A 12,935-nucleotide genomic window follows, 5' to 3' on the forward strand; every position below is an offset into this window, starting at 1 on the left:
TTCAGCTTGTGACTCACAGAGAGATAAACCAAGGGATTCTCTAAGAAGCACGTACAAAGGTAGAAAGCAAGCCAACAGTGCTCCAAAGACAATGCCTGCACTTGTTCACAGCCTCAGCTCACTGGGAACAGCTTATGGTCCAGATGTGGCCAAAGGGTCACTAAGGTCAGAACTACACCTGCACTGAAATATCACCTCTTCGTTGGAGAGAACCCCTTTGCCAACACTATGATGAGGGTAGAGAAAATGAAGCACCTGTGAAGGGTGGAATACTATTTGGGTATTAAAAAGGAGATGGAATCCCATTAATTGCACAGCCTGGGTAAACCTGGAGAGCACTATGAAACATAGAATAAGCCAGGAAATGGGAAGGCATACATTATGTGATTTCAGTCATCGGGAGATATTGCAGAAGTTGATCTCAGTGAAGCAGAGCTTTTAAAAAGCCTCTGACCAGAGGCCCAGAATGATATTGGGAAAGGGAGGTTCATCAGGTACCAGTTTACAGTCAGACAGAAGAGCTAGCTGCTGTGATATGACCGGGGAGTGAGCATGAGCAGAGATAGTGGTACTCTTAAAAATAACTAGAAAAGAGGATCTTGGGGCTGGGGAGACAGCTCACTGGGTAAGAGCACTTGCTTCAAACTATGAGGACCTGAGTTCAGAACCCAGCACCCACAGAAAAACTAGGCATGGCCATGTACTTACAACCCCACTGCCAGGTTGGAGTACACTAGAGACAGGGAGGTTGCTGGGGCTTGTGGCCTTCAGTCTTTCAAAAGTTTTAGTGAAAGATCCCGCCTCAAAATATCAAGGTTTACAGCAAATGAAGAAGACACCTAGACTCCTTCTCTGACTTCCACAAGAGCACACAGATACACATATACTACACAGAGAGAGAGACAGAGACACAGAAGAAAGAAAACAATATATTGAATATTATTGCCATAAAGAAATGATGGATGCTAGGTAAGTCAATTACCTTGATTTGGTCAGGACACAGTTCAGTACATCACTGTAAACATGTGGGTTATGTTTGGGGTGTCAGTGCATTAAACAAAAATGAATTACCCATTTTGGGTTAAGCTTCCAGTAGCTCCACACACTGGTGTACTGCTAATGTGGCTCATGAGATAATTAATAAGTAAAGACACCAACATTTGGAAGATTTGTGTTATTCAGCAAACTCAAATGAAAAGACCCAAACAAGACGCTTCTAAGATCACACAAGTCTAGAGTCTCCCATCAAAGGGTTATCCAGTGTCCTTGTGGTATGGTGGGACATCTTTTGGGTATATGCGCAGGAACAATACAGCTGGCTCTTGAGGTAGAACTATTCTCAATTTTCTGAAAAACTGCCATATTGATTACCAAAGTGATTGTACAATTTTGTACTCCCATCAGCTCTGGAGGAGTGTTCCCTTTGCTCTACATCCTTGACTGAATGTGCTGTCATTTAAGAGTTTGGATTTGTTTGTTTGTTTGTTTGTTTTTAAGCAGTTCTGATGAGTGTAAGATGCATTTCCCTGATGACTAAGGATGTTCAATGTTTTGTAAGTGCTTCTCAACCATTAGGGTTTTCTCTATTGAGAATTCTCTATTTTGTTCTGTATTCCATTTTTAAATGGGTCATTTTGGTTTGTTGGTGTTTAATTTCTTGAGTTCTTCATATATGTTGGATATTAGCCCTCTGGCAGATGTAGGGTTAGTGAAGATCTTTTCCCATTTGGTGGGCTGCTAGTTTGTCCTATTATGATGTCCATTGCCTTAAAGAAGCTTTTCAGTTTCATGAGGCAGAGCCTATGCTGTTGGTGTTCTGTTCAGAAAATTGTCTTGTGCCAATGAGTTCAAAGCTATTCCCCACTTTCTCTTCTAATAGATTTAGTGCATCTAGTGTTATGTTGAGGTCTTTGATCCACTTGGACTTGAGTTTGGTGCAGGGTGATAAATATGAATTTATTTTCATTCATCTGCATGTAAACATCCAGTTAGACCAGCACCATTTGTTGAAGATACTTCTTTTTTTATTGTATGGTTTTGGCTTTTTTGTGTGGGATTATTTCTGGGTCTTCGATTCAATTCCCTTGATCAACCTATCTGTTTTTATACCAATACCATGACTAAACAAGAGCATCCTGAGTGAGGTAACCCAGACCCAGAAAGATAGGCATGGTATACCTTCATTTAGAGGTGCACATTAGCCATAATGTACAAGATAACCATTCAACAACACTTAGACCCAAGGAAACCAGGGAGGGCCCAAGAGAGGATGCTTAAATCTAACAAAGACGAGAAAATAAAGTAATCATCTGAATTAGATGGAGGGAGGGAGCTATTTGAAAGTTTGGGGAAGATAAGGAGGGCTAGAATCAGGGGTGGGGAGAGTGGGAGTTGGGCAGTGGGAGGGGAGAATGACAGTCAGTGGAAGAAGCATCTCTGGAACAGGCGAGGTCTCTGGAAATCTATGGGGATGACCCTAGTTGAGAGCTCTAACATCAGGGGACATGGAGCCTGAACTTGCCACCCCTTCTCTGAGAAGGAGCAACAGGAATGGGGGAGGGGCGTGAGGGTGAGACTGGGAGGAGAGGGGGGAGAGGGCTAAGATCAGTCTGTAAAGTGATTTAGTTTTTTTTAAAAGGGAAGGAGGAGGTTGTTCAGACCTGACCATGCTTAGCTTCTAAGACCTGATGAACTGGGCACTCTGGGTACTCTGAAGTTAGAGGCTCTTTTAAATTCAACCTAAAGTTCTATAGGACAGCCCCCTGACCACTAAGATGGCTCAGACTTAAAGCTGGGAATAAATTTCCAGAAGTTGGTAATTAGTTGGGCGATGATGGTGGCTTAAACCTTTAATCCCAGCACTGGGAAGGTAGAGGTAGGAGGATCTCTGAGTTCAAGGTCAACCTTATCTACAAAGTGAGTTCCAGGTCAGCCAGGACTACGAAGAACAGAAAAAGAAAGTCTCTTAAAAAAGTAAAAAGTTAGTACTTATCAAGGGTTGATATAGTGGCCAAGAGAAAATACAAGATTAGCAGAAAGAGCTATTTAAAGAGAGACAGAAACCACAATGGTTTCTATAATCTTGTCAAGTTGGTTTTTCCATTTTGATCAGTGCCCTGGTTATGTAAGAAACTTGACAAGCCTGAAGGAGAGGCAGGACTTTGGAACACCCTGTGTTCTTCTTACAATTTCTCATAAATCTAAAAATTATTTTCAAGTTCAGAGCTGAGAACATTATAAACAGCAACAGCTTCCCATTTGATTCAGAGGAAAGACCAGGGGCTTGTCTGAGGAGGCTCTGGGGACCTGCTTCTTTACACACACACACACACACACATATTCTCTCTCTCTCTCTCTCTCACCTTAACATCCCCACCCACCCCAACCCATCCTAACCTACCCCCAACCCCCAAAGCCTTACCCCCAGCCTCTCTGGCCTTCTTACCCACAGCTCCTCAGATCCCTGATGCTGGGTTCCATACCATTTCTGGACATGCTCCTGCCTTAAGCTCTTGTTCCCCCATGGGCTCAGGGACTACTTCTTTCAAGGCACCTCAGACACACAGCTTTGACTCTTCCAAGGCTTTGCTGAAAGCAGATCTCAATGAGGCCTCCCCACCATCTGCTCAGATAATAGCTCCCAAATCTTGTCCTCTCCAGGTGTCCCATGAGCTGTTTGTCCTGTGTCTCCAGACAACTTGCATCTCCTTCCTTCCGCTGCTCCCACTCCAGACAGTGGGTCCTGCCTGAGAACCAGAGGCAGTGTGTTAGCTGAGGTGGATACTATGAAAGATTTAAGGAACCTCCTTCCTGAGCACCTTCAACATTCCCAGAGGGCTTTTCTTCTGTGGTAGGTGTTGTAATGAAAAAAGACCCAGACATGACAGGAGACACATGGGTAAAGACAGCTCTAAAAGCAAGAGTGATTGATTTTGCAATACTCCAAGGTAGCTCACTCCAGCATCAGCCACCTCTCAACAGCGGCCTCCCTCATTTGCATAGGTAATTGACAGCTTGTTAACAGCTCATTAAGAACACTGAAAACCATGTGACAACTACAAACGGGTGCCTAAATGGGGACAGAATCTGTGAATTGCAGGGTATTGAGAACTCAATCAGACCTCAGACTGCAGGTCAGAAAACAAGTGAAAAAAACAGGACATCAAACAACTTAAAAAAAAAAAAAAAAAGGCTTCATTCAACCATGCTGTAGTCCAAGCAGGGTAAACACAAAGGCCCGGATGATGATCAGGGAACCCACGTGATGACAAAGTTCCTCTTTCATTAGAATATGCAACAGGGGTCGCTTTTTCAGTTCCTAAAAACATCTGTCAAACTGCTTAGGAAGGTTTAAAAATTGTTCTTAAAAAATCATCTTTTTCATAAGCACAAGCCCTTTAGACAGCACAATCTAAAATTCTGCAACTGAGAAAAATATAAGGTGTAATTTGATTTCAGCCCATAAAAAGGAGATACGTTTTGGAATTTGCACACGGTAAATTTAGAGCATGAACTTTTTTTTTATTAAAAATGAACATTGTAATCTAAATTGTGCAAATAATTGTTAGGTTGGCGAGGGCACCCTCTACCTGAGCACAACCCACCTCTGTGTTGAGCTCTCTCGGGGGTGAGAGCACCTTAAAGTATGTGGGGCTCCAGGGTTGTAACCGCTTGGGGCTCTGACCCATTGTCGTCTGTGACTAAAGGTCCAAAACGGCTGCTGTGCCTCAGTCCAGCTCTTTATTTTCTCTCCTCCTGCCTGGTTTTACTGTACAAAAATAGACAGTGATATGAAGTGGAGATCCAGGAAACACCGTCCCAAGCTCAGTGAGAAGAATCTTATATTTTTTTTTCTCACTTGCATTAGTTCTTTGAGACTATCACTATCATACATTGTATTTTTGCCGAATCCACCCCCACTCTTCCAAGGCCCATCCCCACCCACCCAACTTTGTGTCTTTTTTTTTTTTTTAACCCATCAAGCACAGCTTGTGCTATACAGTCTGGAGTACGTGAGTGTTCACTGGAGCTTGGTTCACCGACAACAGGCCACACCCTTAAAAAACACTGACTTTTCCTCTCCCAATGGAAATCAATAGCCAATAGCTTCTTGGCAAGGACTTCATACCCATGTCTTTTCTTCATACTGAGGTACCATGTGGGTACTGGAAACTGAATCACAGTCCTCTGCAAGAGAACCCAGTGATTGTAACCACTGATGCATCTCTCCAGCCCTATTTCATTATATTTAATTTCTCTATCTGTCTGTCTATCTATCTTCATCATCGTCGTCATCATCATCATCTTCATCATGAAGATGTCTATGCAATATCTCCATTTCCCTCAGGATAGACTACAATATCTTGCTCCCACCATGTCAAAGAAGCTAACAGTAGAGACTAAGCCTGGTATGAATTTCACAGTCCCTGAGTGGAAAGTCCCTGGGAAATGACCTGAACAAGCACAAACAGTGCTGTGAACTTGGATGGGGGCCTTGGGCAGGGTTTGGCTCACTTCCTGATGCTGAGTTGCTTGAACACTTGGGCTGGTGAGATGAGTTGGAAGCCAGATTCTCTCAAATTCTCTGAGTCTTGGGACATAGATTTTTTTCTTCCCCATGGCTCAGGCTGCAGAGTGGGCAACAGTAAAGCCCAGGGTAAACGATGATGCATGTCCCCAAAGGCAGAGCCACCTCATGGCAACAGATCTCCTTCTCAGAACTCCTCCAGTGGCTGGAATACAAAGTGAAGGCCCTTCCCACCCTAGATCATGAACCTGATGACATCACTGTTTAGAGTCAGAGAGAAGCTATTGTCTTCTTAGAAGCCAGCATTTTCTCCCTTTATCCTATCCACCCAGGAACAATCGCCATCAGGTTTTAAGAACTGTGTGCACCAACACTAATAGCTCTGCGGAACCTTATGTGCAGAAGTATTTGTTACCACAGAGCTTCACGTGTGTGCATGTGTGTGTGCACGCATGTGCTTGCGAGTCTATGCGAGCACATGCACACATACATGTATGCGTGTTCAAGTGAAACCAGAGGACTACCTTGGCTGTTTTCCTCGGTCCCCCTCCGTTTTGAGATATCTCCCACTTTTACCTAGAACTCACCAGTTCAGCTAGGCTGGCTGGCTGGAGAGCTCCAAGGATCCACCTGTGCCCACCTGTGCCCATCGAAGAGCTGGGATTACAAGCACAGGCTACCACACCTGGCTTAGGGCAGCACAGGTGTTGAAAGGGGAGCTTAGGTTCTCCTGCTCGGAAGCAAGCACTTTACCAACCAAGACTCCTCGCCAGCCTGAGCTTCCGGTTTTGGTTTGACTGTTTGTTTGTTTGTTTGTTTGTTTGTTTGTTTGTTTGTTTGTTTGTTTTGTGGGGAGGTTGAAGCCTTTGTGTCTCATTCATAATTCCTCTACTCAAGCCCCTTTCAGTACTACTGCTTGTTGTACCCGTTATCCAAGTCGTTGTATCGGCTAACTTTCACTTATAGCATCTTCCTTGCTGGCAGAGTGTGTAATTGTTTTTTATTGCTTATCTTCTATAAAAGATTTGTATCATTTTGCTTTCAATTTTCATCTGTGAGAGTCTTCGACAGCCCAAGTTTGAGAATGTGTTGCTGGAGTAGCATTTTTCCTTTCTTCTTTGGGGACCCCAGGCCTATGTCAAGTTTTATTCCCCACATCACTGGCATCACATAACCCTGAGCTTCACTTCTGCATCACACCTGCCTGTGGCTTTGATTTCTCAAATGAAGAAGTATTTCTCCCTACCCACAGGCCAAGTAAAAGGCAACTTTCCTTGCTGTGTCTCCTGCTTTTTTTGTTGTTTGTCTGATTGGTTGGTTGACATCTTTACCAACCCACACACAAGGCTCAGGGAACATTGTAGAAGAAAGGGTGGAAAAAATGCAAGAACTAGAGAATGAGGAGGGGTGCTCAGAAATGCTGTCTTCACATGACATGACTGTCACATGAAGTCACCAGCAGCTGTGGTTGCCTGCATGAGCTCCGAACAAGACTGAGTTGGTTAGGCATGTAGAGGAGGAGCTCCCAAGACTCTCCCAGCTGAGAAGCTAATGGCAGCTGATGGATGCTGGTGGACGGAGAGCCACTCTTCTTTCAGGGTGGCCACTGGCATGTTCTCCATGCCCGTGTATATGTGGACAACACTAACTAAACCTGAGTTCAATTAGCGGTTTATGCTTTCAAGAAGACACTAAGTTGGAATGGAGATGTGTTGGGGGGGGGAGGGAATTAAAGATTGAAGAGAAGGAATGGAGATATGACCAAGATACACTCTAGAAGGATTTTTTAGGTGCATATTTGGTGTTAAGATCTCCTTTTAGTTCACACCACATGTATGCTCAAAGTTGCATTTGCATTTGAAATTTGAGTAGTTAGCAGATCCTAGAATGCTTAATTGGTACCCTTGAAGAGCACCTTAGCATCACAAGCAGAACCTTTGCTATGAGCACCTGGGCTTCCTTTTGCCTTGAGCTCAGTGGTGTTTTTCAAAGCTATGTACCTTCTCTCCTTCCACTTCGCTATCTTTGACATTTTGGCTCATTATTTAATGACTACAGAACAACCATGAATATTCCAGAATCATGACCATGTTCAAGAGAATAAGAAGGAACAAAACTACCTGTCCAGATTGAGGCTCTTCTGCCTGCAAAGGAAATGTTTTCTTGGTTTCATTTATGTCTTGTCCTCTTATTAATGATAACTGTGTGCCTCTTGTAGCAAAGGAGCCTGAGAAAATGACCTTAGGATGTGATCATTGCTGCCTTTGCAGAATAGGCTTCTGTGGGAAAATAAAAAAAGGGTGACAAGATAGTAGAAAGAAAATTAATGGTGTGTGCCACGAGCCAGATGTGCACCTAAAATCCCAACACAATGCCTACCTAGCCCATGATATTAAAGAATAGAGTGTTGAAAAAAGAACAGGATTCTGGTATGGATGATGGCAGTGGTTATGAAGGTGGTGATAATGATGGAGGTGGTGGTGATGGTGGTACTAATGTAGATGCTGATTATGGTGATGGTGATGATGATGATAATGATGATGACAATGTGATGGTGGTGATTTTGATATGATAATAGTGCTGATAATGGTGATGGTAGTGGTCGTGGTGATGGTAGTGGTGATGGTGGTAATTATGATGGTGATGATTTGTTTCATCCATATCTTAGTCTATAATGCTGTATGAGGTAGTTTATCGTAAGGATACATTAAATTAATAAATGGAAACCTAAATATGAGAATCAAGAATTAGGACCTAGAATGTAATTTCCTTTAGAGATATTTAAGCAAGAAAGTCTTATAAATGAAGAACATTCTGTCCTTACTAATGAGTAATTCACTACAAGAAAGAGTGGGTACCCAGGGACAGAGATAGTTAAATAGATATATAGACAGACAGACAGATAGATGAAAGATAAATGGATAGATTGGATGGATGGATGGATGGATGGATGGATGGATGGATGGATGGATGGATGGACAAACTGAGTGGTCTACAAATAAATACATATACATTCACCAAAATCATGATAGTTAATAAAGAAACTTCTGGGACATCTGATCTGGGTTGGACAGAGCTCTTAGTAAGACAAATTTAGAAATTAATACCAGAGTCCTACTTCATGTCATTTGCAATTTAAAATAAAACATTCTGCTTAAGTTGAGTAAATTCTAAACAGCATTCAACTGTGGCCTGGATGATCATCACACAATCGGTTTATGGACCTCGGTACAACTGATGCTTACAACACACTTCTGTAGGCCACTGTAATATGGGCTTTCATGTATTTTACCCCTGCTCATACTGCAGCAAAGAGGATCTTCATAGTGTTTTATAGACAGGGAGGTGGAGGCTTCTCTTGGACCTATCACTGATTCCCACCCATTTACGGTCTGCCTATGTTCTACTTGCTGGACCATGCCCCCCACCCAGCCCAAATGTCCTGTCTGCACAGACTCATCACATAGAGTTTCCATAAGATTTCTCAGCAAGACAAAATGAAGAAACAATCCTTTCGGGACTGTGTCGTGTTTTTAAAAATAAGACAACAGCGAACAGATGAAACTGGACAAGTTAGCCGCTCTCCAGCCTCTGACTGCTGCATGAGGTGAGGGTGGTGATACAGCTATGTGATACAAGACACTCGGTGCTTAGGTGTTTACATCCAGTTCCTCAACCCTTTTGCTTTCAAATGTCTTCTTGACTTTTTTTTCCAAAGTGTTTTGGGGTCAAGCCAAAACATCAAGTGATTTGTGCCCTGATGGTGACTGGCAGCCTGTACAATCACTTCCTAGACAGAGGAAGTGTCTAGGACACTTCCTAGGCATCTCGGACTCTGAAAGGCAGTTGTTCGCACGCACTGTGGTAGTTTCCCAACACGTCACCTCAACTGCTTAGAGCAAATCAGGATGTACCTTGCCTTAAGTTAGAAAGTGTCAGCTAAACAAACAGCTCTCACCTCAAAGGAATGAAAGAGATGATGCTTAATTCTAGAGCCAGATGTGAGTGACCATTGCCCAGGAACAGTACTTCCAGTCATCAACAAATACCATGTTTCAATGAGGTAGCAATGCCATGAGTTGTTGTTGTGGTGGTGGTGGTTGTTTTTACAGTAGTGGAACAAAGAAGACCACAAATTTTCAAGTACTTTAATGGGTACATCAGGAAGGCTGGCAGGCTGTTACAGCATGATGAGAGAAAGCTCTGCTATGGGCCTCAGGTGGCACCTGACAGTACTGTTAGCCCTTTGATTGGGGGAAAGCTAGGGTTTTGTTGAACTAGTACAATCCAAAAGGTTTTCTCTTAGTCACAGGAGGTTATATCTGCCACATTTGTGAGCAAGGAATAGATATTTAGTAGGTAAAAGATAGGCCAAGATCAATTATGATTAGCTGGACATGTAACACTCCAACCTACCTACAGCATGTGTCAGTCTGTCTTTGCAGACACAGCTTCCTTCCAGGAATCCTCACTCCCAAATGCAGTTTAGGGAGGCTTTCATAGCCAAGAAACATACCAGAATTCTTAAATCGATGTCCTTGCTATTTCAATCTCAGGTTAGTGTTAGTGCGAAGTGGACATGAAAAGAAAGTGATTGTTTTTAGCACTTGGTACCTGATTGTCCCCAGGTTCCTATGCCAAAGTCACCAGCCATTCGCTGTCCTCCCCACAGAAGGACAGCAAAGGGCGCCTGCTTCCATCTCTCAAGCTCTGTGGCCCCACACTCAAACCTGCAGACTACATTTGTCAGCCTGGAAAACAAAGGTCAGTTCCTAGGAAGTACAAAATAAGGCCTCTTGCAAAATCAGGGACCCTCTGTGATCCCTAGCTGCTGTGCCTTCCTAGAAAGGCAGAGCCACCTCCATGGGCCACATCGAGTCTGTAGATATGAGTTCCTGAAACATCCCCACACTGGAGAATGCATGTGCATTTGTGCACACATGTTCTCTCTCTCTCTCTCTCTCTCTCTCTCTCTCTCTCTCTCTCTCTCTCACACACACACACACACACACACACATTCATTTCAGGAAGGTCATTAATTCACTTCCTCCCTACTAAACATCTTGACAGATCTCCCCATTTTTCTCCCTGCCTCGCCAGCCTCTCCCTTTCTCTGGCTGCCCCCCCTGCACAGCCCCCTGTTTTATTAGTATTATTATTCTCTTAAGTGGCACATGTACTACCACTTCCTGCTCCATCAGGCCCTGCCGAAAGCGACGGAAGCTCGCTCCCCTCACGGTGACATCTGTCTTGGTGGCAGCCTCCTCAGGCGGTTCTCTTGGCAGCCTCCGCTGCCACCAGGCCTGTCGGGTGGCTCAGCAGCTGACGAGCTGTCACAGCCGCCTCATCTTGGGGGCTGCCATCTTCTTTTGATTACCTTTTGATTCAGAACCATTTGCAGACTTTAATCACTTGGTGGACAAAGTCCCCGAGAGTCCCCCATGGCTGCCTCCTGTGTAGACAGGTAGGAGAGAGATAGATTCCCCACGTGACTTGGCTTTGAGGTGTAAATGGGAGCACGGCTGGCCCTTGCCAAGCAGTGCGGCAGCGGGTGTAGACTGTCATTTTCTAGATCCTTTCTCCTGCTCAGAAGCCCCTTCCCCAATGGCGAGGGTCTCCCGTGTCAATTACTTTACTACCCAGCCCACTTGGTATGTGGTACGCTCAGGGCTCACATGAATGGAGTTTTCCCTTCCTTAGCCGAGCAAGAGAGCTCATTAAAGCAGCCCCCTCTCTCCCCAGAAAAGTCTTTGCTTTTGTGCACCTCCCGATGACACAATTCACACTGCACCTCCTACCCCCTCCCGGGGCGGACAGAAGCGATGACAGGGTTAAATTGTTAATCGAGGTTTTGTGAGGTCTGCCAGAGCCGAGTCTCCAACACTTACATCTGTTCAACAATTATTACAGCATTTTTGTCATAAAAAATTCAACACCCTGAGTGTCGAGCGAGCAAAACCTGAAAATTTATTCAGTGAATAGAATAGCTAATTTCTCGGAGGAAATGCAAGGGGGAAATTACAGATCTTACTTAAATTCTAAACACCAGAGAGCATGCATCTGATGCCCTCCTTGGGATGATTTTTTTTTTTTTTTTTTTTTTTTTTTTGGTCACAATGCTGGACCAAAGTAGGACTTGTCATCCATCAGGAACAGGGATGACTTTTTGAGTGGATCTTAGAGAAACCGAGTTGCAAAGCTCCAAATGACGGGAAGAGTGCGCCCATCCATGCTAGGCATCTTGAAAGGACCTCTCTCCCTGAGTTAAATCCGAAACCTTTAAAGAGGCGGACAGCGGCTCCCAAGTGAGTTGCTTCCATTGGTTTGGGTTTTGGCCACGCCTTTTTTGCAATTTGCCCCACACATTTCTTTAAAAGGAAGTGAGTGGTGAAAACTGAGGAGGCTGGGGAAGGGCCCTAGGAGCCCTGGGAATCTTTAAACCCTTTAATGTATTCTAATGCTGTTTGATGCTCACGGGGGCGGCTTTAGAGCTTGCTTCTATGCTCCATAAGGGTCTAGAATATGGATTTTATGCTAAGACTAAAGCTGCCTAGTTAGGATGCCAGTCGAGTGAAACAATATGCTACAGGCACTCGTCCCTATTCTCCAGGGCCGGAGTCTGACTTACTTCCACTAGGTGTTTGCTGCTGCAAGTATCCTTGCAAGGGGAGGAGCAGGCTTTTCTTGCACAGTCACTATGGTGGTGTGATACAATGGGATGTGAATTTTTTCAGAGCGCCTACCGAAGACAGGACCCTTGCTGCATTGTCTGTAACTACTCCAGGGGTTCCAAGGCTTCTCCCTTGAACAAGATGGCCCGGTCATTCTGCCTTGGGGTTAGCACAGACGCGGTAAAGGTTTTCATTGCAAAAGCTCAGATCTCCCCAGGACCACCCCCAAAGAACTGGGGCCAGCATAGCTCAGTGGAAAAGGAAGTGAAGAATCTGTCCCTGTCACTCATGTCCTCACAAGAAGCACCTGCTGGTTTCGACACAGCGAGCGCCTCAGCCTCAGACTTTCCCTTTGGGTGGAGGATTTTCTAGTCGCGTCTGTTTTTTTCACCCTGCACAGAGGCACAGGGTAGCTTTAGAGGGGTCCATAGAAACTGTGACTCACAGTGTCCAGACAGGCAGGCATGGCTCACCAGGCCTATGCAAGTGACTGTGACATCATGTAGGGACTCTGCCTCTATAGCACTGCCTGGGGCACAGAGCGCCTCACCTGGCTCCCAGCCCAAGCTTCTCTTGCAGTCCTATCCCCCTCCCTGGCTCCAGCGTCACAGCCCAGGTGCTACCTCTGGCTCTGTTGTGTGGAGAGGCCTCCTGGTGGGTCAGCTTGCTGCACAGCCCCCTTCCCCCCTCCCCTGTGTCTGGCATCCAACACACACACATACACTGCATCTGTCCCA

This window comes from Psammomys obesus, unplaced genomic scaffold, assembly GCF_907164565.1.
Source record: "Psammomys obesus unplaced genomic scaffold, mPsaObe1.curated_primary_1811, whole genome shotgun sequence".
NCBI lineage: Eukaryota > Metazoa > Chordata > Mammalia > Rodentia > Muridae > Psammomys > Psammomys obesus.